Genomic DNA, 27,468 nt, shown 5'->3' on the forward strand with positions numbered 1-27,468 from the left:
TAAGAGTCACTTCAATAGGAAGATATAAAAATTATATATGCATACAGCATCAGAGCACATAAAGGTATAAAGCAAATACTGAAATTAAAGGAAAAAATTGATTGCATACAATGGCAGTAAGGGACTTCAATAATCCACTTATAAAAATGGATAGAAAATCAATAAAACATGCCTTGATGAAAACATGTAAGGATCATGTGGTCCTTACAGACATATTTAAACATACCACCAAACAGCAGCACATATACATTCAAGTACACAAGCAACATTCTCCAGGATACATGATAGGCCACAATCAACTTTTAACAAATTTAAAAAGACTGAAATAATTTCGGGTATCTTTTCTGACCACAACAGGATGAAATAAGAAATCCCTTAAGAACAAGAAAACAGTAAAATTGAGAAATATGTGGAAACTAAACAATACACTCTTTTCCCCCACTTCTGGTTTCTGACATTGACCACTGCATAATTTTAAGACATACAGCATAATGATTTGACTTACATACATCATGAAATGATTATCACAGGAAGGTTGGTGAACATCATCTAGTATGGATATAAAATAAAAATAAAAGAAAAAAATTTTTTTTTTGTGATGAGAACTCTTAGGATTTACTTTCTTAACCCTCATATATAAAATACACCAATTTTAATTATATTTATTATGCTGTATAAAACTTTAAAAAAAAAAACATTGGGTCAAAGATAAAATCAAAGGAAAAATGAAAAAGTATATTCAGACAAACTAAAATGAAACACAACACACTAAGACTTCTGGGATGAAGCGAAAGCAGTACTACAGGAGACGTTCATAGTGATAAACACATACATTAAAAGGTAAGAAAAACTTCAAATGAAACATTTAATTTTATGCCTCAAGGAACTATAGAAAATGAAAACACTAATCTCACATTTAGCAGAAGGAATTAGACAACAGAAAAATAATAGAAAATAAAACAAAACTAAGTAGTGTTTTTTTGAAAACATTAATGTGACAGACTGTTAGCTAGATTAACTAAGAAGAAAGAGAGACAAATCAATGAAATCAGAAATGAAAAAGGAGGTGATACAAATGATGCCTCAGTAATAAAAGAATCATTAGAGTCTATCAAATAATTATGTCAGCAAATTAGATGAAATTTAAGAAGAAACATACATTTCTAGAAACATACAACCTATTAACACTGAATTGAGACAAAATAGAAAGTCTGAACAGACCAATAACAAATAAGGAGACAGAATCAATAAAAAATAAAGAAACTCCAAGACCACATGGCTTCACTGGTAAATTTTACCAAACATTTAAAGAATTAATACCAATCCTTTTCAAACTCCTCCAAAAAACTGGAGAGGAGGGTACACTTTCAAATTAAGTTTACAAGGCCAGCATTATCTTGATATCAAAGTCAGACAAAGACATTACAAGAAGATTATAGGTCAATATCTGGAATGAGCACAGATTTAAAAATCCTCAAAAAATATTAGCAAAGCTAATTCAAGAATTAATTAGAAGGATCCTACTCCATGATTAAGTGCAATTTATTCATGGGATGCAAGGATGGTTCAACATCAATCAATCAACATAATATACTACATTAACAAAATGGGGGAAAACTCATGATCATTTCAATAGATGCAGGAAAGGATTTGGCAATATTCAACATTCTTTCATGGCAAAAACTCAGCAAATTGGGTATAGAAGGATCATACCTCAACACAATAATGGTATATATGAAAAGATCACAGCAAACATATTACTCAACAGTGAAAAAGTGAAAGCTTTGGCTCTAATATCAGGAAGAAGGCAAAAATGCCCACACCCACCACATTGATTCAACACAGCACTGAAAGTCCAAGCCAGAGGACTTAAGGCAAGATGAAGAAATAAAATTCATCAAAGTCAGAAAGGAAGAAATCAAATTACCTCCGTTTGCAGATGACATGATCATATACGTAGGAAATCCTAAAATTTCAAAAACAACAGCGGTGACAATGGCAACAGAAACTGTAAAACTCATAAATGAATTTAGTACAGTTGCAGGATCTAAAATCAGCATATAGAAGTCATTATATAAAAGCAATGAACTACCCCAAAAAGGATATTAAGAAAAACACACCATTCTGAATATAAAGAATAAAATGCTGTGCTATGCTGTGCTTAGTCGCTTAGTCGTGTCTGACTCTTTGTGACCCCACGGACTATAGCCCGCCAGGCTCCTCTGTCCATGGGGATTCTCCAGGCAAGAATACTGGAGATCCATTATGCTCTCTCTCCCGAGTACAACCTCCTCACCTCTCTCCCAACATATAAAGAGAAGGATACTATATATGTATATCAATCCTCACCCTGAATATACGAATATATTACCTACTACAACACACATGTAGAAACACCCTAACAGTCTTCAAAGATACATTTAAATACTCCTAACACTCCATACATTATGAACACTTTCATAATTCATGCACCTAATGATGGAACATACAAATCAGTATACACAAGTAAGGCACATAGAAATATCTCCAAGAAACCACTTATGAAAAAACTTCCATATACCAAATGATCCCTAGCTAGTAGAATCCAGCTCATACATCTGCATATACTAACAAATAACCATACCACATATTTCTAATACATATAAATGAAATTTTTTTTAAATTTTATTTTATTTTTAAACTTTACAATATTGTATTAGTTTTGCCAAATATCGAAATGAATCCGCCACAGGTATACCTGTGTTCCCCATCCTGAACCCTCCTCCCTCCCCATACCCTCCCTCTGGGTCGTCCCAGTGCACCAGCCCCAAGCATCCAGTATCGTGCATCGAACCTGGACTGGAGACTCGTTTCATACATGATATTATACATGTTTCAATGCCATTCTCCCAAATCTCACCACCCTCTCCCTCTCCCACAGAGTCCATAAGACTGATCTATACATCAGTGTCTCTTTTGCTGTCTCGTACACAGGGTTATTTACCAACTCCCCTGTATAAACCTGAAACCTCACCTTCTCATCAGATACACACATATTAACTTCTCAAAATATATAAGCCTAGGAGGCCCTTACTGAAAAATAGAAATCCATAGCACTGGCAAATATTCCTCCAAAAGGCCATGCCCCTTGAATATACACACAAGCTCATTATACATACAATTCTTCATAAGCCCCAAATATAACTACAATTGCCCACTACACTACAAATATGCAAAGATATGACTATATACATATACTCTGTTTCAAATACATACCACACTACCTGCATATGCTTATCCCACATTCCCAAATTCTCACGCAGAATTAATTCTTCCATCTTGCAAAATACAGAAACATACAAACACAAGTATAAACAACATCACCAGCCCCCCAAAATAGTCACAGACTTGCCCCCTACACAGCAAAATATATATAGATAGCTCCATAGATCAGATCAGATCAGATCAGTCGCTCAGTCGTGTCCGACTCTTTGCGACCCCATGAATCACAGCACGCCAAGCCTCCCTGTCCATCACCAACTCCCAGAGTTCACTCAGACTCACGTCCTTCGAGTCAGTGATGCCATCCAGCCATCTCATCCTCTGTCGTCCCCTTCTCCTCTTGCCCCCAATCCTTCCCAGCATCAGAGTCTTTTCCAATGAGTCAACTCTTTGCATGAGGTGGCCAAAGTACTGGAGTTTCAGCTTTAGCATCATTCCTTCCACAGAAATCCCAGGGCTGATCTCCTTCAGAATGGACTGGTTGGATCTCCTTGCAGTCCAAGGGACTCTCAAGAGTCTTCTCCAACACCACAGTTCAAAAGCATCAATTCTTTGGCGCTCAGCCTTCTTCACAGTCCAACTCTCACATCCATACATGACCACAGGAAAAACCATAGCCTTGACTAGACGAACCTTTGTTGACAAAGTAATGTCTCTGCTTTTGAATATGCTATCTAGGTTGGTCATAACTTTCCTTCCAAGGAGTAAGCGTCTTTTAATTTCATGGCTGCAGTCACCATCTGTAGTGATTTTGGAGCCCAGAAAAATAAAGTCGGACACTGTTTCCACTGTGTCCCCATCTATTTCCCATAAAGTGATGGGACCAGATGCCATGATCTTCGTTTTCTGAATGTTGAGCTTTAAGCCCACTTTTTCACTCTCCTCTTTCACTTTCATCAAGAGGCTTTTGAGTTCCTCTTCACTTTCTGCCATAAGGGTGGTGTCATCTGCATATCTGAGGTTATTGATATTTCTCCCGGCAATCTTGATTCCAGCTTGTGTTTCTTCCAGTCCAGCGTTTCTCATGATGTACTCTGCATATAAGTTAAATAAACAGGGTGACGATATACAGCCTTGACAAACTCCTTGCTCCTGAAAATCCACACACACACAAACCACAGAACCGTAGAACAAGCACTAGATACAAATGGTATCCTCAGTACACAAATTATCATCTGACATTCCTCAAGTACACAGAATAGACTGTACACCCAAAATAATACACACCAGTACTTGTCCTAACATTGCCCTTACACATATGATAATCCATCATTAAACACATAACAATCCCCAAATTCACTGGTGAAAATAGCACATGTAAAAATAGTCCTCAAACATCAAACACCTAATCACCAACTACTTGATGCCTGTGTTACAATCTCAACACCCTCCAAATACAACACTCACCCTTACACACTCTCACAAAAACAGAGGCATGAACTCCCCTTAATCACAAATATTCACAGAGAAAACTAACCTGCACATTGGACAACCTATCAAACTCCCACTAACCAATTAATTACATACAAACCCTATCTATGCTTGCAGATCAATCATGATTTGACATCAGACTACAAATAGATGTCTGCTAGTTCATCATGGACAAGACTGCCCTTTGAACATATGTGTTGACTGATATTTTCACGTTAAATATTAAGACCTGTGAAACTATGAGAATATATGTTAGATCTTCACTCACTTTCCACTCATTTTCCAATGACCTGCACTACTTCTTGCGATGAGCGCCTTCAAGTGGAGGAAATTCCCTTTAGCTTTTATACTCCTCAGAAGACACGGAATAGAATGGCACCTGTTTAACTGCTCTCACGATTTACCCTCCACTACAGGCCCTGCAGTCGGGGAAGCATTCTTGCAACCTGCTCCCCAGAGGTGCCAATAACCCTGGTGTAAACACTGCAAGGGAACTGAGCGCTATAGGGGAGTCTCCCTACACTGACCAGGGCACAAGCAACCCCAGGGTGAAACACCAACACAGAGTGCAACACCTGAGGGTTGAAAAGTCTGTGTCTCCCTTACCTCAAAGTTTCTGTAATTGATTCTAGAGACTGCCCTGAGTGGCACCTCTGTCCACGCAGCCAGGTTGGCCGTTGGGGCTCTGCCCTCTGTATTTCAGCTAGAGTTCCTGTCTTTCTGAGCAGACAACCTTACAGAAGCTGGGAGCAGCTCTTGAATAATGGCCGTCAGCCTGCCCACAGTGGGCGTGTGCATGCATGCAGACACTGGGCACACAACTGTCGGAGGAGGTTGCTGCAGGAGGGGAGAGAAGTTGAGGGTTCGAACACCCTGAGGAGCTTCTATGTCCATGGCTTCTCACCGGGAAGTTTCATAGCACTCTCTTCTTAAAATCAGCTCTTGTGAGCTGCACACCGGTGATTTTTACATTGCACACGTGAAATCCATGCACTTAGATACAAAAGTTTTGGAGAACTCCATCCTTAAATTGGGAAAGTGTTTTCATGCCCTTTCATGCCTTTTCATGCCCTTGGACTGCAGTTCCTTGATTCTTATTTATGTCTGTCAAAGACCAGTAGGTCCTTTTCCCTAGTAGGCCAAAAATTTCCATTAAAGAACATTCTAGCAAAGAATTTCAGATCTGGGAAACGCTCTGAGATACTACGGTCTGCTGACTCCATTCCTACACTCTCCAAATGCACTCACTCTACTAAGAGTATTTTTTCTTGTTATTTATTTACTTCATGGAGGTTCTTCAGTAAATGTTGATTCTCAGATGTTTCCTTGCAAGGTTTTTGTTATATCAATAACTTTGATCAAGACTTGAAAATTTGGGTCAGTTTCAGTTGACACAGCAGCAGCATGGGAATAGTTTTATGCTCCCTTCCATTTATATTATATATTGGAGAATTTAAGCTGCCTAAAAAAAAAAGAAATAGTAGCAGAATCAACTTATTGATTTGGGTTAGTAATACTTTACAAAGAAGACTCAATCATCAGATTCTCTTAGAGATCAATTCCAAAATTAGTACCATTTCTACTTCACAGGATACCTCTTAAAACCCCTGGTATCTAACAATACTGAGAGCCTCCAAGCACACAGATTGAAAACTCTACAAGACATAAGCATGGGATCCCACTGTACTTCTAATGTTCCATGCTTCAGTACAATACAATCAGTCATCTAAGGTCTGTGATCCATAACCATGGATTTTTTCCTCAGCAAACAATACCTGCCCCCCTCCTATCTGCATGAATAGTTAGAGATAATGGTCCAAAGGACTTCTTGCTACTCCCTTCTGTTGCCTGTCTCCCCAAATTACTTCTGGACTAATTTAATTGTATCTTCCTCTGTGGTCTAAGATTTTGATAGAGTACAAAATGATTGCAGACATGATATGGAATAATTTTTTCAAAAATTCAATTTTTGTATCAGTGGTCCTGGGAAGGTTCATTCAAACTCTACTCAGAGCCATGAATAAGAATTTTTTTTAACAATTTATTGACAGGACAAGGGGAAAAGAATCAACAAGAAAGCCTGCCTTTCTGGAGTGCCAGGGTACAATATTTTACCTCCCCATTCCTCTAGTGTGAAGTTACTGGTTAAAAATAATTTCATCTTTTCCCATGAGAAAAGCTCAAATAGTGAGAAATGTCTCCAAGTTGTTAATTTCTTCAACCCTTAACAGTTTGATTGCTGTTTTGTTTTTGTTTTCTAAATAAAGTTTACTGTGATTTTCCTTAAATTGCTCTCACCTCATCTTCTCAACTAAGGTCAAGGGAGAGTGCACAGAGTAGCTAACCCAGAGAATAAAAAAGAAAAAGTTAGGTGCGTATAAGAAGATATTTTTGTACTGAAGAGCACTAAAGGCCTGGAAAATATGCAGATGGACAAGCCATTCCCTTCCAGTGACTGGTAAAACCCTCTGAAAGTATCCAATATATGTATCATTGAAATCTTTCAGATTCAGAGTTGGGAAAAAAGTTAGAAATCATGAGGAACTGGGCATGAGTTAAGGACAATTTCCTACACAAATGTAACAAAGAAGAGGAAAGAACCTGAGTTCTGAATTCCCAGTTCTCTATCTTTCTTTTTCAATATGGCCACTTAAGTCTTCATACAACTCTGCCCTTTTGAGGCACTTTTTTTTCTTTCGTTAATTTTTTTTTTTCACCAGGAGCAAAAAACTTTTTAAGCAGAAAGAAAAACTTGTGTCCCAAGGGACTCAACTGCTCTTTTAAATTTTTACAAATGTTAAAAAGCAATATAATGGAAAAGGAATAGAGTTTTTAAAGAATATTAAAATTAACTCAAAATGGAACATAGATTTAAAAGTAAAATTTCAAATTTTGAAACACTTTTAAGAAAACAGGAGAAAATCTTTGGGTCCTAGGGCTTGGTGAAGGCTTTTTACACATTGAGAGCAAAAACATTATTGATTAAAAAAGAGAAAATTGGATTTTACAAAAATTCAATATTTTCCTACATGAAAGACTAAGGAAGAGAAGAAGCTACAAGTCTGGAGAAATTATTTGCAAGTCACACATCTGACAAGAATCTTAGAGTATATAAAAAACTATCAAAATTCAATAAAAATACGAACAATTCAATTAGAAAATGGGGAAAAGATATGAAGAGACATTTCATCAAAAGAGGACATCTGTTTGACAAGTAATTCATGAAAAGACATTCAAAACTCCTGGTCTTTAATGAAACTCAAATTAGGAACACAATGAGAATAATCACATGTTGATTTAGAACAGCTAAAATGAAAACTAACTTTATTGTTAGTGAGTATGCCAAGACTAAGGTATCTCATAATGCTGCTAATGTAACTGTAAAATGATACAGTCAAACTGAAAGCAGTTTGTCTATTTCTTAAAAAAACTAAATATGTACTTACCATATGGTCCAGCAATTGCATCCCTGGCTGTTTACTCCAGGAAAATGAACACAGGGTAACAGGCATCTGGGTATAGTCTGCAGGAGTATGAAGAACAAAGATATTCAAGTTCTGTAAGAAAGATCAAGATTTGAATTCCTGTTCCCACTAATTCCTACTTACGTCACCTCTGAAAAACTATTTAACCCTGCTAGGCTTCAGTTTATCTTTTAAAAGCAGCTAAACCAAGATAATAATGCTGAGCACTAAGTCAGGCCGCCAGGGCACAGCCACCGAGGCTGCTGGGGTTGGGAGGAAAATAAGAACTTAGGACCAGTGGAGTGGCTACTAGTGCAGCTGAACTGCCTGAGCTCCCTGATCTTCTGGGAGTCATGTCTGACTCTTTGTGACCCCATGGAGTATATAGCCTGCCAGGCTCCTCTGTCCATGGAATTCTCCAGGCAAGACTACTGGAGTAGGTTTCCATTCCCTTCTCCAGGTGATCTTCCCAACCCCAGGATCAAACCTGGGTCTCCCGCATTGCAGGCAGATTCTTTACCACCTCAGCCAAAGAACTGGGGTTGGGGGTGTCAGAATTCAGCCCGTAATAGGAAGTAAGACGTATTGTCAGGTGTCTGTACTGCAGGGGAGTAAGAATCTTTCTCAAAGTAAAGAAGCAACACTCCCCGGGTTTGGAGAAGGGATGATCTACTCCCTGTGGAGGTAAGGGGATGTTCCCCGCATGGGGACAATTGAGCTGGACTGAAGTACATGACCCAGGCCATGAGGAAGGGGGTTCCTGCATACAGCACAGAAGGCTCTTGCATGTGGGGGATCTGGCGCACTGAGTGGGAGACAGAGCGAGGAGACCCTTGCCAGGTTGCGAGCTGAGGTCCAGTCTGGCAGTCCTCACATCACAGGCAATGTGGCTTAGACAACAGGAGTTTATCACAGTTCCAGGGCCCAGAAGCCTGAGGCCTCTCACCTTGGCTTATAGACGCCATCTCTGCCCTGCGTCCTCACAGTGTTTTCCCTCTGTGTGTTTGGGTCCACATTTCCCCTTCTTATAAGGACACCATTTGCATTGGATTAGGACCCATCCTAGTGGCCTCATTTTAACTTGATTATCTCTTTCAAAGCTCTACTTCAAATAAAGTCACATTTGGGGACTGCTGTGGTTGTACAGTGGTTAAGACACCAGGCTTCCTCTGCAGGGGGCATGGGTTCAGTCTCTTGTTGAAGAGCCAAAAACCCACATGCTGGACTGCACAGACAAAAGAAAGTCACATTCTGAAGTTCTGGAGGTTAGGACTTCCTTGGTGATCCAGTGGTTACAAATCTGCCTTCCAATGCAGAGGACCCTGGTTGGATCCCTGGTCAGGGAACTGCTCTCCCACACGCCACAGGCCAACTAAGTCCACACGCTGCAACTACCGAGCTCACGTGCTCTGGAGCTCACACGCTCCAACTAAGAGAGGCCCACACGCAGAAACGAGGAGCCTGAGTGCTCAACTAGTGCCCACCCAACACAGCCAAAAGAAAACAAAGGAACAAACGCAAAAAAATACACACACACACAAATATCCTATAGTAGACTAATATCTGGAATATATAAAATACACACAGAGCCCCTAAATGAAGAGACAGAGCACCCAATAGAAAAATAAGAGGGGGAAAATTCTTGAAAAGAAACTTTACAGAAAAAGATATCCAATGACAATAAATATGTGAAAGTATATTTAATTGGTCATCAAGAAAAGCAAACTACATTAAGCTATTAAAATGAAAAAAAGATGGAAAGTGCTAAGTATTTGGTGAGAATATAAACTCTCATCCACTGCTTCAATGAGTGGAAATGGTGAACCACTTTGAAGACGTTTGGTAATATCTGCCAAAGCTGAACACATGCATACCTTTTCCTCCAACAATACTACTCAAGGGATTCTGTGAAATAGAAGATAAAACATTTGGAAGTGAAATGAAATGAAGAACTTGGAGTACTAAAATACCCATTAAAAGTGTAACTAATCATAGAATTCAATGCACACTGGAGAGTCCTGCAGAGCAAGGAGACTGAACACACTACAACTACAGGCAACAGTATGGATGAATCTCACTAATACAATGTTAAGACAAAAAAGTTGACAACTGGAAATAAATTCTACGTATGGAACATTCAGAATCTAATCTAAGGTACTGAAGGTGAAGATGGTGGTTTGTGTTGGGCGTTGGTGACAGGAAGGAGGTGTGAGTGGCGCATCTGGGGTATTGATCACATGTTGCCTCACTATGTGAAAATTCATCCAACTGATGAAAAGAGCATGGATATATTCTTTTGTATGTATGTTACACTTCAATAAAACCTTTAAAATATACTTCAAGAACAGATGCTGTAGATTCCCTCATGTGCAAGGGAGTTAGGAAGGGGGGTTGGCCTGGGGGACACTGCCAAGGGATGGAGCCCAGGAAGACGCATGGAGGAGGAAACGGGAAGTCCCAGGGGCTCCACAAAGAGAGCAGAGGCAACACAGCCCCTCCCCAGAGAAACTGCAGCCCTGAGAACAGGTGAGGGAAAAACAGAAAGCGCCTTACTCACTTGGCAGATGGACTTTCCTGTGGAGAAGTCCCCAGCACACAGCATGTTCACATGGACAGAGCAGTTCTTGCCTTTTCCATCTCTGTAAAACAGTTCATAGAACTTGTTCTCAATGAAGCTCACATTCCTTCCTGGAGATGGAAGGGTTCAAGCAGAGGTGCTCTGAAGATAAGTAGGAAATCAGGGAAGGATGCTATAGCCGAGCTACAGAGTTCTGCCTTATCGGTCAGTATGGCACTTCAATGTGGGGTTTTCTCCACACAAGCTGAGCTTTCATCCTTGTTTCAGACTTCTATCTATGCCTAATAAGCCCTCCCCTGTTTCTCAAACTTTTCCAAACTCATCCTATTCCCTCTACCTCTTTTATAATAACAGACACACTATTTCACAAAGGAAAATGGCAAATCCCTCCAACACCCGCCACTCACTGGTGCTTAGCAACCATTCACCCTTTCACAAACATCTATCCTTTCACAAACCATCCCATCCACTCACCTTTTGTCTATCACTAACCTTGCTTACCATCCACCTGTTCCTCCATCCTACTACCTATCTTCCCTCATGTCCCCTTTGCCCACTCACCCTTCCATCCATCTGCCTATACACTCATCTTTTCACCCATCTCTCCATTCTCCCCTCCATCAATAGACCCATTCACTCCATCTCTCTGCCCACCATCCTTTCACCCATCCACCCAACCATCTTCCCTTCCACCCACTCGTCCTCCCACCTTCCCCCATCCATCCTCTCACCCTATCACTCATTTATTCTTCATCCAGTTTACTCATTTATTCCTCTGTCTTCATGTTAACTATCTTTTAGCTAATGATACTAACATTTTTAGTTGGGAAAAAGAGGTTAAATGAAATAAGTAGCTTTATTTTAGAACTAATAAGTGGTGTAAAGGAAATAAAACAAGATGTGCTATTAGGGGTAGCCTGTTTTAGCTCACATGATCAAGTAAAATTGCTCAAAGGAGTAGCCAAGCTGCATATGTTATGAAACAAGGCATGATGAGCTTAGTTGGAAAAGCAAATGAGTCCAGGGAGATAGTCAAGGTGGAGACCTGAGGTGGGAATGGCCTTGGCATCATCAAGGCAGGAAGGAGGCCTGCTGGCTGGGGTGGTGTGGGTGAGGGATGCAGTAGGAGATGAGAGAGAGGAGGGGGCCTGAGAGCCAAAGCAGGGAGTTGTGACCTTATTTTAAGAAGAAATGAGAAGGCACTGGAGGTGATGAGCAGGGAACTGGCATGACTCCTGCTCTAAAGCAAATACTCAGAGAGCTACATGGAGAGTAACACAGAGCACACAGGGTGGGAGCTGAGACCAGTCTGGAGGTCCAGGGAAGAAGGACCTGGGGGAGCAGCAGTGGGATACCTACCAGGTGCCAGGCCCTGCCTGGGGCATGGCCTGGGATATTGAAACAGAAAGACAGGGTCCCTGACGTCAGGGAGGAACCTGTTTGTGTGTGTGTGTGCGCGCGTGTGTGTTAAGTGTGGTATACGTGTATTGTGTGTGTTTGGGTGTGTTGTATGTGCATGTGTGCTGTAAGAATTCTGGAGACCTGGTTGTTTGTCCTATAATCACTGAGTGTTACCGACACACTAATAAGCAAGGACCATGGATGCTGGAACATCCTACCCAATGAAGACAGAATCTATTCAAAATGCCTATAACACCTCTGTAGAACATCACACCAAATTATGACCCTACAAACAATTACAAATAAATATTCTTTCCCTCCATAATTCTGCACCACAATCATTTCACCAAGTCTTAAACACTCCTTTCCTTAATGAAGTCTCTTGCTTATAAGTTATTCATAACTTTTGGCCTAGATTTCTCCTCTTTCAATCTTAAAAAATACAATTTTTTCCTGTTACTCAGTTTGCCTAACAAGTCTACAAATTAGATAGATGACCTGAGCTGGGAGAAAACCAAAGTGAGGTCTGGAGAGTGAAACCCTCTAAAGTTGTAATCATTCTAAATTGATCAGGCAGACTCAGAGGTCAGAGGTCATATTTGAGTTTTCTTTCCACTTTTCCCAAGCACCTCCTATGGCACTGGGAAATCAGAGTTTATCAGTGACCCGGAAGGAGTCATGCCTCAACATGACCTTTGAGTTAGATCAAGTCATCTCAGATCTATGGTTGATTTAAACCTTGGAATCAAGAACCAGAAAGACTTCAAGAACTCAGATTCTTGACTCCAAAGTCAGATTCCCAGACTTCAGAGCTTTACACTTAGGGAACACCAAAGCCTTAGAATCACACACTTTCAGAACTAGAACTAGAATGGTCCAGTCCTCTGGAAATGAAGCATAGTCGGCCAAGAAGACCTTTGCCTGGAGACCCCTCAGGTAGAGACATACCTCACTTCTTTGCTCCTGTCCTTCTCCCCTTCCTCCTCCTCCTCTCATCCCCCCAACTCCCCCATAACCTCGCACTTTCTTCATTGAGCATCCCCTAGCCAGTTATCCTTCAGGATGAGTTACTGGGGACCTTCATGCCAGGGACTGGGAGGCAGGCAGGGATGATGTAGGAGGTGAAGTTCACAGGAAAGAGCAGCTGCAATATGGCAATGTCAATCCCAAAGGGATATAACTTCTTGAAGTCTGGGTGTGTGATAATCCGAGACACAGACATGTCCCGGGTGTGCTGGGTATGCTGGTACAGCTGGGTGCTTCCTAACAGAACCCGATAGTTCCCTAGGGCTTAGGATTTCCTGGAGAAGGAAAGGCGCACTCTCACCATCATCTCCAAGTGGGGACTAGCTCTTTCCCTGCATCCTCATCTAACTGCCCACACCCCTCTGGACCTGTCCACTCCTTGTGATGCCTGACAGCTTCTGTCCATCCATTTTGAATGTTCAGGAGGCCTTCTTTCTTGAGGCTAATTGATATCCTATTTACAGTTTCAGACATATGGCTGGCTTCTCCATTAGAAACTAGAATTGCAGAAGCACTGAATCCTTGCTCTGGAAATGTCCTCAGTGGGATCATCAAATGAAGGCCTTTTGATTGTACACAGCAGGCATTCTGGGTCAGTTCTATCTCTCACTTTATCCTTCTAGAGACCCCATACAACCCACCTTCTGGCCGCACACTCTTCCTGACCATCCCTTTTCTTTTAACACCTCCTTGCCCAAGTCCTGCTTCTCCACTCAGTTACAAAGATTTAAAAAATATTTGTTAAATAAATGAGCAACTGGGTGCAGGAAATGGAACCTCGCCTGTTTCCCCAGCACAGGTGCTGAAACTAGTTCAGTTCAGTTCAGGTGCTCAGTTGTGTCCGACTGTTTGTGATCCCATGGGCTGCAGCACGCCAGGCCTCCCTCTCTATCACCAACTCCCAGAGTTTACTCAAACTCATGTCCATTGAATCGGTGATGCCATCCAAACATCTCATCCTCTGTCATCCCCTTCTCCTCCAGCCTTCAATCTTTCTTCCCACCTCATCTACTTGGAGACCCTCTCTCATGTTCCCTTCACCCAATCCTTGCCCTCCAGCAGGCATTCCTTCTCCTCTGCCCTTCTCCTGACCCTCCCACCCCCACTCCATGTGCTCTGCCCTTCTGACCCAGGCTGGGCTTTCTCTTCTGACAGGATGGAGATATGGTGAAGTAGGATTTGTCACTTCACCCTAATGCCACAGGGCGGCTTGCACGGAGCATGGCACAGAGTGGGTGCTGACAGACTCTGAGCTCTCAAAGCTCCTGTACCCAGACCTGGACTGTGATGCCTGAACTCCCTGGTGACCCCTCCTCATCTGTTCAGAAGTCTGTAACAAAGCCAGCCCCAGAAGGCTAGGTGAATTAGATTCCTGAACAGCCCTGTCACTCTCCCAGGGAGCCCACCTCCCCCTTATGCAGCCTGGCACCATGGCTACCTGCATGCACACCAGTGACCATGACTCCTCCTGGGCACACAGTTTTGCAGGAGTAATAAGAACTGCCCAGCTGCTGGTCATACACGTGGTCCCAGGCCCCTGCCTAGAGTCTGACACCTGGAAATAAAGGGGCATTGAGAAGAAGCTGTGATCTGAGATGGGTCCACACCAAATGGCAGTGAGGACAGACACTGCCGCTCTCCTGAGGCACACCTGTGTTGGGGAACAGATACAAGGGCCGAGGGCAGAGCATGTGGAGGATCTGGGCAGGTAAGCGGAGAGGACAGTCCAAGTGGAGGGTACACAGGCCAAAAGCAGGAACATGTCTCTGAAGGCCACAGACTGCCCAGAAGAGCTAATGTGGGACACCATCCCCCTTTTCTCCTCTTCCCCTGCATCCTCCTCCCCTGCCAGCACCTGTGCTGGAAGCCTAGGCTATAGACTCATTTGAGAAAGCAGTGGGCAGTGGAAAGAAGCCAGCTGGACTTAATGAGCACAGCTCCATAGACGTGCAAGCCCTGGGATCGCAGACTGGCCTGCCACGGCCATTGGCCAGCCTCCAAGTCCTGCCAACGTAGATCCTCCCCATCACCTTGGGCTTCCCACACACTGTGGAGACTCTGCTGCCACCTATAATAGAGACCCCAAGTGTCGCAACCAGGAGGGTCACACCACTTCACAGATGGGAAAACCAAGGCCAGGTGTCCAGGCCTTGCCCTAGTCAAAATGACTAGGGCATTTTGAAGTGGCCTAGTCAAAATGACAATGCTACCTGGACTCTGCCTTCACTGATATTTAATGAAGTCTAATTTACTATTTTTTCTTGTATAACTCATGCTTTGCATGTTATATCTAAGAGATCATGAAGATTTTCTCCTATGTTTTCTCTGAGAAATTGTAACAGTTGTTTCCTACATTTGAAACCACGATCAAATTTTAGTTCATTTTTACCTACCAGATATAATAGGTTTCCGTTTCTTTGTTTTTCATCTTTCTTGTGGATATCCATTTGTACCAGCACCTTTTCTTGGTTAAAAAGAAAAATTACTCTTCCTCGTATTGAATTGTTTTAGAACATTTGTTGAAAATCAATTCATAACAAAAAGTAAGGTTGTATTCCTGGACTCTCAATTCTGTGCCATTGAACTGTATTGCTTTCCTGTGCCAGAAGTCCACTGTCTCGATTAGTATGTATTATGGTAAAATTTGAAATCAGGTAATGAAAGTTCTCCAGCTTTATTCTATTGCCAAATTGTTTAGGCTATTTTACATCCTTCAAATTTCCCTATGAATTTTAGGATCAGCTGTCAAATTCTACCCAAAAAAAGCTTGCTAGAATTTTCATTGGGACTGCCTTGAATTTATAGACCAGTTTGAGGAGTTGCTTTCTTCATAATATGAAATCTGATCCATGAACAAGAACTAGTTCTCTCTTTGTATAGACCTTTAATTTCTATCAGCAATATTTTATAGTTTTCAGTGTACAGATCTTGCACTTCTTTATTATGTTTATTGCTAGTATTTTATTCTTTTCCATGCTGTTATGAATGAAATTATTTTGTTAATTCTCTTTTCATATTTTTGTACCTAGAATACATAAATGCTATTTATTTTACAAGAAATATTGCTTCCTATGAACCTCCTACACTTGTTTATTCATCCTAGTCTGTTTTGTCTTGTTTTACATTGCTTTGGTGGGTTCACTGGGGTTTTTTAACATATAGGATCATCTCTTCTGCACTAAAGGTTCTAATTTTTCCATTTAAAGTTGGATTCCTTTACTTTCTTATTTCTCTCCTATATTCTTTTCTCTTTTTCCATTCCTCCCTTCTTTCCTCTTTCTCTCTCCCTTTCTTTCTTTCCTCCACATCACAGAGTTGACATTGATAACGACTTTGTTCTTTTAAATATGATCTATCAATCTTTGTCTTTAATTTTGCGTGTTTAATCTATTCACAGTAATGTGATTATTAATACAGTTGGATTTACATTTTCCAGTTTGCAATTTGTTTTCTGTATATCTCTTATATTTCCCCCAATTTTGAGACAAACTGGGATGTGGGACCGTTTGCTGAAGTGCTGCAGCAGATTCCCATATACTGGTGTACACATGGGTGAGTCCCACCTGTGGGTTAGAGTCCCACAACAATGTACAACTGGCTGGTTTCCAGGCTTGATCACCCCAGTGGACAGTGCACAGGGTGCTCCCTCCTTAACTGGCCCTTTCTGGAAGCACACAGGTTGGTGCCTAAATAGACACCCACAGTGGGGTGGATTGAAACTGCAATCTCTCTCTTTCTGTCCCTTTCTCTTTTTTCAGTCTTTTCTGTCCCTCCTCCCTTTACCTCCCTCTTAGTCCTATACCTGCATTCCCATCCCCTTAATCCTGAATACTTCTTGTTTGTGTCTTTAAGTTTCTGTCATTGGTATCTTTGTTTTATTTAGGTTTGTCTGTCCAACTGCTCCTGCAAGTCTCTGCTGACATTGTGGGCATGGTGGAGCACCTATGCATTGAGATACAAATGCAACCCACACTGTTTGACACTCCAGCCTTGGGTCACTTGCCTGTGAGCTTAGTCATGTCTGCCTTCTTGTGACCGTTTGGTCTGTAGCCCACCAGGCTCCTCTGTGCATGGGGTTTTCCATGCAAGAATACTAAGGTGGGTTGCTTTTTTCCTTTTCCAGAGGATCTTCCCAACACAGGGATCAAACTCGCATCTTCTGTGTCTCCTGCATTGCAGGCAGATTCTTTACCCACTGAGTCAACTTAGTGGGAGTTTGAAGAACAAAAAAAGAAATGAAGAGCCTTCATCTCTCTCCTCTGCCTTTGCAGTGTAACTATTCTGCTGCCAGGCTCCTTTGTCCATGGGATTCTCCAAGCAAGAATACTGTAGTGGGTTGCCATTTCCTACTCCAGGGGATCTTCTGGACCCAGGGATTGAGTGTGTATCTCTCATGTGTCCCTCATTGGAAGGTGGGATCTTTACCACTAGCACCACGTGGGAAGCCTATTCTGCCATGACTCTGAGGAAATACCTGATCCATCTGTGATCCCCCAAAATGATGGGTGGGGGAAGACCTTTTAAAATTCAAGCAGGAAAACAATCAGGTCTCTGGTGCTGTAAAAATTAACTTGTCTGGCTTAAGTTTCTGGGTTTAATTAATACAGACTTCTCTGTATTATAAAAATTAAGTACAATACTTTTGTACCTAGTGTTACTGGAAATCAGTAAGTGCATACTGTTTTTATTGTAAAAGCTGTCACTGAGAAAAATAATTTGATATGATTAAACTTTTAAGTAAATATGACTGAGATAGGAGTTTTAAGCAAACTTTGATCTGCCTCTTGAGAAACCTATATGCAGGTCAGGAAGCAACAGTTAGAACTGGACATGGAACAACAGACTGGTTCCAAATAGAAAAAGGAGTACGTCAAGGCTGTATATTGTCACCCTGCTTATTTAACTTATATGCAGAGTACATTATGAGAAATGCTGGGCTGGAAGAAGCACAAGCTGAAATCAAGATTGCCGGGAGAAATATCAATAACCTCAGATATGCAGATGATACCACCCTTATGGCAAAAAGTGAAAAGGAACTAAAAAGCCTCATGATGAAAGTGAAAGAGGAGAGTGAAAAAGTTGACTTAAAGCTCAACATTCAGAAAAAGAAGATCATGGCATCTGGTTCCATCACTTCATGGGAAATAGATGGGGAAACAGTGGAAAGTGTCAGACTATGTTTTTGGGCTCCAAAATCACTGCAGATGGTGATTGCAGCCATGAAATTAAAAGACAGTTATTCCTTGGAAGGAAAGTTATGATCAACCTAAACAGCATATTAAAAACCAGAGACATTACTTTGCCAACAAAGGTCCGTCTAGTCAAGGCTATGGTTTTTCCAGTGGTCATGTATGGATGTGAGAGTTGGACTGTGAAGAAAGCTGAGTGCAGAAGTATTGGTGCTTTTGAACTGTGGTGTTGGAAAAGACTCTTGAGAGTCCCTAGGACTGCAAGGAGGTCCAACCAGTCCACTCTAAAGGAGATCAGTCCTGGGTGTTCATTGGAAGGACTGATGCTAAAGCTGAAACTCCAGTATTTTGGCCACCTTATGCGAAGAGTTGACTCATTGGAAAAGACCCTGATGCTGGGAGGGATTGGGGGCAGGAGGAGAAGGGGATGACAGAGGATGAGATGGCTGGGTGGTATCACCAACTCGATGGACATAAGTTTGAGTAGACTCCAGGAGTTGGTGACAGACTGGGAGGCCTGGCGTGTTGTGGTTCATGGGATCGCAAAGAGGCGGACATGACTGAGCGACTGAACAGAACTGAACTGATGGGAATAATTGGGCTTCCCTGGTTGCTCAGATGAAAAAGAATCCTCCTGCAATGCAGGAGACCTGGGTTCCATCCCTGGGTCAGAAAGATACCCTGGAGAAGGGAATGGATACCCATTTCAGTGTTCTTGCCTGTGGAATCCCATGGACAGAGACGAGTCTGGCAAGAACACTGAAATGGGTATCCATTCCCTTCTCCAGGGTATCTTTCTGACCCCATGTCCCAAAGAATTGGACATGACTGAGCAACTAACACTTCCACACTTTTGTGGGAATAATTATATTTTGGAAAAGTCCATTTAGAATTGTCCCTTCAAATTTTGGTAACTTGAAACTAAATTAAGTTAAAAAATAGTAATCTACTGAGTACCCATGTCATTTTAAATGTGATGAAACATTGGAACATTAATTGCTAAACAGGTCTAAATTTACCTATTCTGTTTTTCTTGTGAGAGAGGTGTTTGGCTTAATTAGACACATGTCTTGCAGCATCTTAAGGAAAGAAATTGTGCTTTGGAAAGTTGCATGTTTCTAGAAGTTTTAGGATTTTCCAATCAGGGACTGCTAATGTTAAAGACAGTTCATGGTGGCTTAAGAAAAATAGTACGTTTTCAGAAAAGAAGGTATGAAGACTGGAAATACAGTTTGTTACTAATAAAAGGAAACAGTGATTTTGTCCTAGAGCTGCTTATTTCAGCTCTAGGACAGAAAGAGGCCAGAGGACTCCTTTGGGCTTGAGGCATCCTGTTTCAATTTCCCTGCAAGAGTCCTGGGTAACTTTGACAGTAGGGAAGAAGTTTATTGACTTTCTAATAGATACCACTCCCCAAACCTTTCCTACTTATCTTAGGAGGCTTGTAAGTGTTACACAAATGGGGAAACAAAGTCATGCAAGGAGAAGGTTCCTATACCTTTGAGATGCAAAAGTCGTATCTGGTCTTCTCCGGAATGCTCATCTCTGCTATCTTTTTAAAATGCAGATTCATCGCAGCACTGTTTATAATAGCCAGGACATGGAAGCAACCTAGATGTCCATCAGCAGATGGATGGATAAGAAAGCTGTGGTACATATACACAATGGAGTATTACTCAGCCATTAAAAAGAATACATTTGAATCAGTTCTAATGAGGTGGACGAAACTGGAGCCTATTATACAGAGTGAAGTAAGCCAGAAAGAAAAACACCAATACAGTATACTAATGCATATATATATGGAATTTAGAAAGATCATAACAATAACCCTGTATGCGAGACAGCAAAAGAGTCACAGATGTATAGAACAGTCTTTTGGACTCTGTGGGAGAGGGAGAGGGTGGGATGATTTGGGAGAATGACATTGAAACATGTATAATATCATATATGAAATGAATCGCCAGTCCAAGTTCAATGCATGATACTGGTTGCTTGGGGCTGGTGCAGTGGGATGACCCAGAGGGATGGTATGGGGAGGGAGGAGGGAGGGGGGTTCGGGATGGGGAACATGTGTATACCTGTGGCTGATTCATGTTGATGCATGGCAAAACCAATACAATATTGTAAAGTAATTAACCTCCAATTAAAATAAATAAATTTATATAAAAAAAGGATAAAGTAATTTAAAAACTGATTGTAATTTCAAATTATATTGTCAAGTGTAAATATAAATCATAAATGCCTTTTCTGTAAATATATAGCCATCTGACAAGTGAGCTTAATTTGTTCTATTTGCCAGAAATCCAACATTAATTCAACCGCTTTTGTAAACTGATGGGTTTTACATTGCTGCACATTACTCAGGGATAAAATCTGAATTGAGAACTATGAAGTCTCTATTTGTTTGTGTCTTTGTCTTTGAAAAATATGTCTGTGATTGATTTGTGGATGAGTTCTGTTTAACTGGCTTAAAGAAAAATTAGCCATTACAAGCCAAACAATTATAAATGTAAGAGAAATTATCTAACTGAATTTCAGGTTCATGTGAACTGGGAAGTATTCAGTATTAAATTAATGCCTAGTATTTATGTCAAATTTGTTGATCTAATTAATTAATATAGACAGCTCTTTAGAATAATCAACATTAAGTATAATATTTTCACTGCACATAAGTTTAATAGAAGTTAAATGACATCTTGTTATACCTGTTGCAAATTTGTCAGCAAGAAATATAACTTGATATGATGAAATTTTAAAGTAAATGTAAACTATATAAGAGCTTTTAGGTAAACTCTATGAGAATAATTATGTTCTAAAAATCACCTAAAATAGTATCTCCAGATTTTGGTAACTATTACTTGCTTCCCTTGATTTTCACAAGAAATTAAGGTTTCAAGAAGTCAGGGATTCTAACTTCAGCATATAAATAAAGCCACTGAAAATAATAAAACATTTCAATATGGTAGAAGGTATGTTTTCAGTTAAAGTATGAAGAATGTAATCACCTTTTACTGTAAAAGTTTTATACATGATCAGGATTAACTAAATTTAGGTGGAAATTAACTAAGTAAATGGATTATGTTAAGTAAGAATATAAGACTGGAATTTGATCTTTCTCTCTCTGTTAGAAGTACACCATTTTGATAACAGATTGCAAGAGTTTCTGTGTCCTTAGGTGATCTGTACTTGTTTTCTTTTAATCGTTTTGTGACTTTGGTTAAATGAAAAAGTATTGTTTCACAGTGACTTATGATCCTATGGTGTTTTAAAACTTTTTTGATATTTTTAATATAACTTCCCAAATCAAATTATAATGAAGGTCCTTTGACCTTGAACTAGCTTTGAGATGTTTCAAAGGGTCCCTGAAACACCCTAAAGAGAGATATTAAACCGATAGGTTCACTTTGGATGTTAAATTACATGGGAATTGTTATTAAATTAATAATAAATCTTCTTAGGTTACATTGTATGGTAAATAAAGCAGATACCCTAGAAATTTTTATAGAGTTCCTAAATATCTAATATGTCCTGATAAAATGTTCAGTTCGGTTCAGTTCAGTTCAGTCGCTCAGTTGTGTCCGACTCTTTGAGACCCCATGAACTGCAGCACACCAGGCCTCCCTGTCCATCATCAACTCTCGGAGTCCACCCAAACCCATATCCATTGAGTTGGTGATGCCATCCAACCATCTCATGCTCTGTCGTCCCCTTCTCCTCCTGCCTTCAATCTTTTCCAGCATCAGGGTCTTTTCAAATGAGTCAGCTCTTCGCATCAGGTGGCCAAATATTGGAGTTTCAGCTTCAGAATCAGTCCTACCAATGAATATCCAGCACTGATCTCCTCCAGGATGGTCTGGTTGGATCTTCTTGCAGTCCAAGGGACTCTAAAGAGTCTTATCCAACACCACAGTTCAAAAGCATCAATTTTTCAGTGCTCAGCTTTCTTTATAGTCCAACTCTCACATCCATACATGACCAGTGGAAAAACCATAGCCTTGACTAGATGGACCTTTGTTGGCAAAGTAATGTCTCTGCTTTTTAATATGCTGTCTAGGTTGGTTATAACTTTTCTTCCAAGGAGTAAGTGTCTTTTAATTTCATGGCTGCAATCACCATCTGCAGTGATTTTGGAGCCCAGAAAAATAAAGTCAGCAATGGTTTCCACTGTTTTCCCATCTATTTGCCATGAAGTGATGGGACTGGATGCCATGATCTTAGTTTTCTGAATGTTGAGCTTTAAGCCAACTTTTTCACTCTGCTCTTCCACTTTCATCAAGAGGCTCTTTAGTTCTTCTTCACTTTCTGCCATAAGGGTGGTGTCATCTGCATATCTGAGGTTATTGATATTTCTCCTCACAGTCTTGATTCCAGCTTGTGCTTCTTCCAGCCCAGCATTTCTCATGATGTACTCTGCATATAAGTTAAATAAGCAGGGTGACAATATACAGCCTTGACGTACTCCTTTTTCTATTTGGAACCAGTCTGTTGTTCCATGTCCAGTTTGAACTGTTGCTTCCTGACCTGCATACAGGTTTCTCAAGAGGCAGGTCAGGTGGCCTGGTATTCCCATCTATGTTACCAGTCATAATTTTAGTTATTATTTGAAAGCGTTATATGTCACAATAGTCACCAATTTACTTTGTCAATTGCATTGTAATAATATTTAAATGGGCTTTCTTAAGTCTTTGTCATTATGGACAGTTATGACTTCTTTCTGATACCTTTTCAAAAATGCTTCCTCTTCAAGAATATTTATAGAAAGGACTTTTAGGTAAATACAAGTTTCTGGCTTTCAAATCATAATGCTGAATTTGGGTAAGAAATGGTAAACCTGATGGCTTCTCAAAGCTGTTAACAGAAAGGATCAGTTACATAGGACTGAGTGTACTGGTGAATATCATTATGATTTTTATCATTTCTTTCTGAAATGAAAGAAATCATTTTTATGATTTTTTTACTGGTTTAAATCTGTGTTTTTCAAGTGTAAGGGAAACCTTCTCCTTAAACGAATTATAACTTACAGTAATTTGGTAAATTTTACCTTTGTAATGAGAACTGAAATGTGTATCATTTTCTCACTACCTGGTCAATCCTGCCAGTAGCCTATGCTTGTCTCAAAGATTAAGCCATGCATGTATGCCTGCCTGGTACAGTGAAACTGCATGTAGCTCATCAAATCAGTTACAGTTCCTTTGGTTACTCATTACTGCAACTGGATTACAACTAGTTTTAGTAATCATTGTTTTGAGTTGTTTCTTGTATTCAAATTGCTTCTGCTTTGTATCTCCCTGCTGTACTATGCCATTGTCAGTTTTACTAACTACATTACTTATGTTCTATTTTATAAGATTGTTGTCTCTTACAGTACCCAGTGAGTATCCAGGCTTCCAATAAAACTTCTATGACTAAACATCTTGAGGAAATAGATTATGTATGTAACAAAAAATAATTGTAACAGCATGATTTTAGGTATGGGAAGAAACAAGGGGAAAATGTCTACTGGACCATAATTAGACAGAAGATCCAGAGAATCTTCAATTACCAATAGGTTCTAATCCAAAAATTAGCACCTGGAGTGGCATAGCAAGCATTTTAACAAATATCTCCCAAATATTGGTCAAATTCCTGACCAAGAGGAAAGTATCTGAGAAATGAAATATTTCCTGCCGTGTCATTCATTAGTGATTACAGCCTTCCAGTGTGAACCTGTGAACCTTGAGGAAACTCAGGAAGGAGAAAAACACTTGTCATCCCACAGGCAACAGACTGCGGCCACTCTCCACCCACGATGAGCCCTGAGGAAACTCAGGATATGAGAATACAGGATACAGATCCCAGATAGTTGAGGTATGTATCAAGGAAATGATTTCAATGAACCCTGACTTTGCATCTTCCCATGCATGGAAAAGAGGTAAATTCGTTAATTTGAGTTGCTGCCTCCCAGGATTGAAGTCCTCAAAATTCCTACTGAATAAAACATAACTCTCAACTATTAGGTTGTAAATATTTTTCAGTCTACAGATATAAAGTAGACACTTTCCAAAGAGAAACAAAAAGAAGCCACATTTGGAACGCTGGCCCTGATGGTAGACATTCCCAGAGATCCATGTGATGCAATGCAACAAGAAGAAATTATAATGGTCATGGCCATTTTCCCCACAAGATTGTGAAATGGACATTGACAGTGGGGGTATGTTACAGGGAAGAACAGAATCTGACTAAATGCTGAATCTGTTTCTTTAACTTTTGCTTCTTGTTGCTTTTGTTCGCTAAATGGATTCTGTCTATACATAATGGCCGGCCTCAGGGAACCCTGCTCTTCTGCCTGAATGTTAAACCAAAGTGCTTTGTTCAGGGAAACATCCTGACACCGTCCACCTGTGGATGGCTGCAAGAAGATATTAACACATCCCTTTGCCAAGGAACCTGAGCCCTGTCTTGGTTGAAGTTACATGGCTGTCCATCCTATTGAAGCCAAGACAACAATTACCTGAACAGAGAAGTGAGCTATGGGCTGGAAGGAGTAGAATAGGTCTGGACTGTGGCAGTTAGGGTAACTTCCTGCCTAGTTCTCAGAGCAGATGCTTTACTACAGGTGTGGCCACAAAGAACCCCACTGAATAGTTTTCTGACTAAGACCATCTCTCCCCATGGCCCCATTGAGTGAGTGAATGAGTGAAGTCGCTCAGTCGTGTCTGACTCTTTGCGACCCCATGGACTGTAACCTAACCAGGTTCTTCCGTCCATGGGATGTTCCAGGCAAGATTACTGGACTGGGTTGCCATTTCCTTCTCCAGGAGATTTCCTGACCCAGGGATTGAACCCAGGTCGCCCGCATTGTAGGCAGAGGCTTTACCGTCTGAGCCACCAGGGAAGACCCATTAGACACTGTTAAAACACCTTAGAAAGATATGCAGTGGGGACAAGTTTCCAGTGCCTAAAGAACACAATACAGGGCTAGGCTCTTCTTATGACCCTCCCTCTGTCACTACCAGGGCATCACTCACACTCCATACACACACATGGAAAGTGGCTTATCTTCCTTCTAGAAATAATCAAGACTGCTGGTGCCATCTTTCTCCATATCCGGGGCAATTTCCCATGATCCACTTCCAAAGAACCTCTTCTCCCGTGCACTCTCAGGTTTCTTCTGGCTCTCCAGGCTCCCCAGAAGTCCTTCTGGGTTTGATGCTCTCTCCTCACTCCACTTCAGTTCAACCATATGCCCACAGTGAAATGTCATATGTGGACTCAAGGATCTGAGAAATGGCAGTCTTTGAGCACACAACCCCAGCCTACAGGCTTACCTACTTCTAAAGCCATTCCCGCAGGCTTGGACACTGACCACTGCTGCCTGGTAATCTCAATGAGAATAGTCAGGACCAGGACGCAGAGAGTGACCTGCTTCACCAGATGCTCATCATCCGAGTAAAGGAGGGAAAAGTTTGAATTCAAACTGTAGAATGTGGAACTGAAACATTCCACAGTGATGGAGGGGCAGAGGGCAGGTGGGCCTGTGGGGTGAGGAGACATGAAGGGCTCTGGTAGGAAGGAAAGAACCAGACATTCCTTCCACATTACATAGTAGCAACACAATTGGTGTCTGCCTTTTAGGCAATTTATCAATTGGTTTTAGGATTCACATCATCAAGGTTGTTCTTCATGGTATCATCTTGATGTTCCCTTTATTTCACTTCTTTACCTATTAACCATAGTTTTGTGTCCCTCAACCCTCTGCTTCCTTCCTGGCTCTTGGCTTACTTCAACAGAGACTAGACTTTCTGAACAAAGTTCAGAACTTTCTCTGATAAACACTTGGGCATTTATGGCCACATGGAACCAAGTGTTTGAAATTAGGGTTGCCTCTGCAGATGCAGGGTGTATGATTGCTGTATGTATATTATTCCTAAGGAAGCATTTCTTGTGCCCCAACCAACATGCAGCAGGACTTTCCTTACTAATAGTCTTTTTTGCTGGAACGCCCCTGTATATAAAAAAAAACATCATGCAGCCCACATGTCCAAGACCAGAATTCACCAAATGTGTTTCTCATAGTATTAATTATTAGCTAGTTTTTTTTAAATTTTTAAATTATTTTAGTACAATATTTTACACTGTGCAAAATAGAACTAGGCAGTGATAAGAGTGTAATGGGCAGGAAGGCCAGAGGTCCCCAAGCAGCAGGAGGAAATAAACTGCAAATGGCAGATGTTTTTTTCCTTCTCTACACAAAATTAAAAGAGATTTTTTTTTTTTTATTCTGTGTTGAGGAGACCTGGTTCTACCTTGAGCTAACCAATGAGTTTTTCTTATGTAATGAAACTATGTATTTGCTTTGGAATTTGCCTTTCTTTAAAATGGTTCTACCTAAGACTAACTTTTTTCTTTTCTTAAACCTTGGGCTGATAATGGCTCAACAAACCAGTATTCCTGTCAATTGTGTTATGATGGGGGATGACACATCCCGTTCTATCCTATCTCAAAAGTGCATATTGTGGGAGAGGGGCCTGGTGAAACTCCCTCAGCCTTGAGGCGTCTCTCTTATCTAATTAAATAGCTTTCTAAGGGACATAAAACACCTTGCTAAAAACTAGCAAGGGGGCACTCTTTCTGTACCCTTCTGATGTCTATGTCAGAACCTTTCCCTATCTCTATTATACTTTAATAAAATTTTGCTACACAAAAAGCTCCAAGTAGTCAAGCCTTGTCTCTGACCCTGGATCAAAATCCTCTCCTCCGGAGGTCACAAATCCGGTGTAACACATGGCTAGCAGCAGCAACCTTTCGGTGACAAGCCCACCTCCCACATCTTTCTGCTGTCAACCCTATCCTCTTCCCAGAGGAAACCAGGGTTATCTGTTTTATTAAAGTCCTTCCATAGATGTGATTTGCAACTAAAAATGAGTGCAATCTATTTTCGTTTTTACAACTGCCTTCAGTTTTTCTCCGCGTTGAATATTCATGTGAAAGTGAAAGAAAAAGTTGCTCAGTCGTTTCCGACTCTTTGCAACCACATGGACATAGTCCATGGAATTCTCTAAGCCAGAATACCGGAGTGAGTAGACTTTCCCTTCTCTGGGGGATCTTCCCAATCCAGGGATCAAACCCAGATCTCCAG

Source organism: Bubalus bubalis, chromosome 3, assembly GCF_019923935.1.
Source record: "Bubalus bubalis isolate 160015118507 breed Murrah chromosome 3, NDDB_SH_1, whole genome shotgun sequence".
Classification (NCBI taxonomy): domain Eukaryota; kingdom Metazoa; phylum Chordata; class Mammalia; order Artiodactyla; family Bovidae; genus Bubalus; species Bubalus bubalis.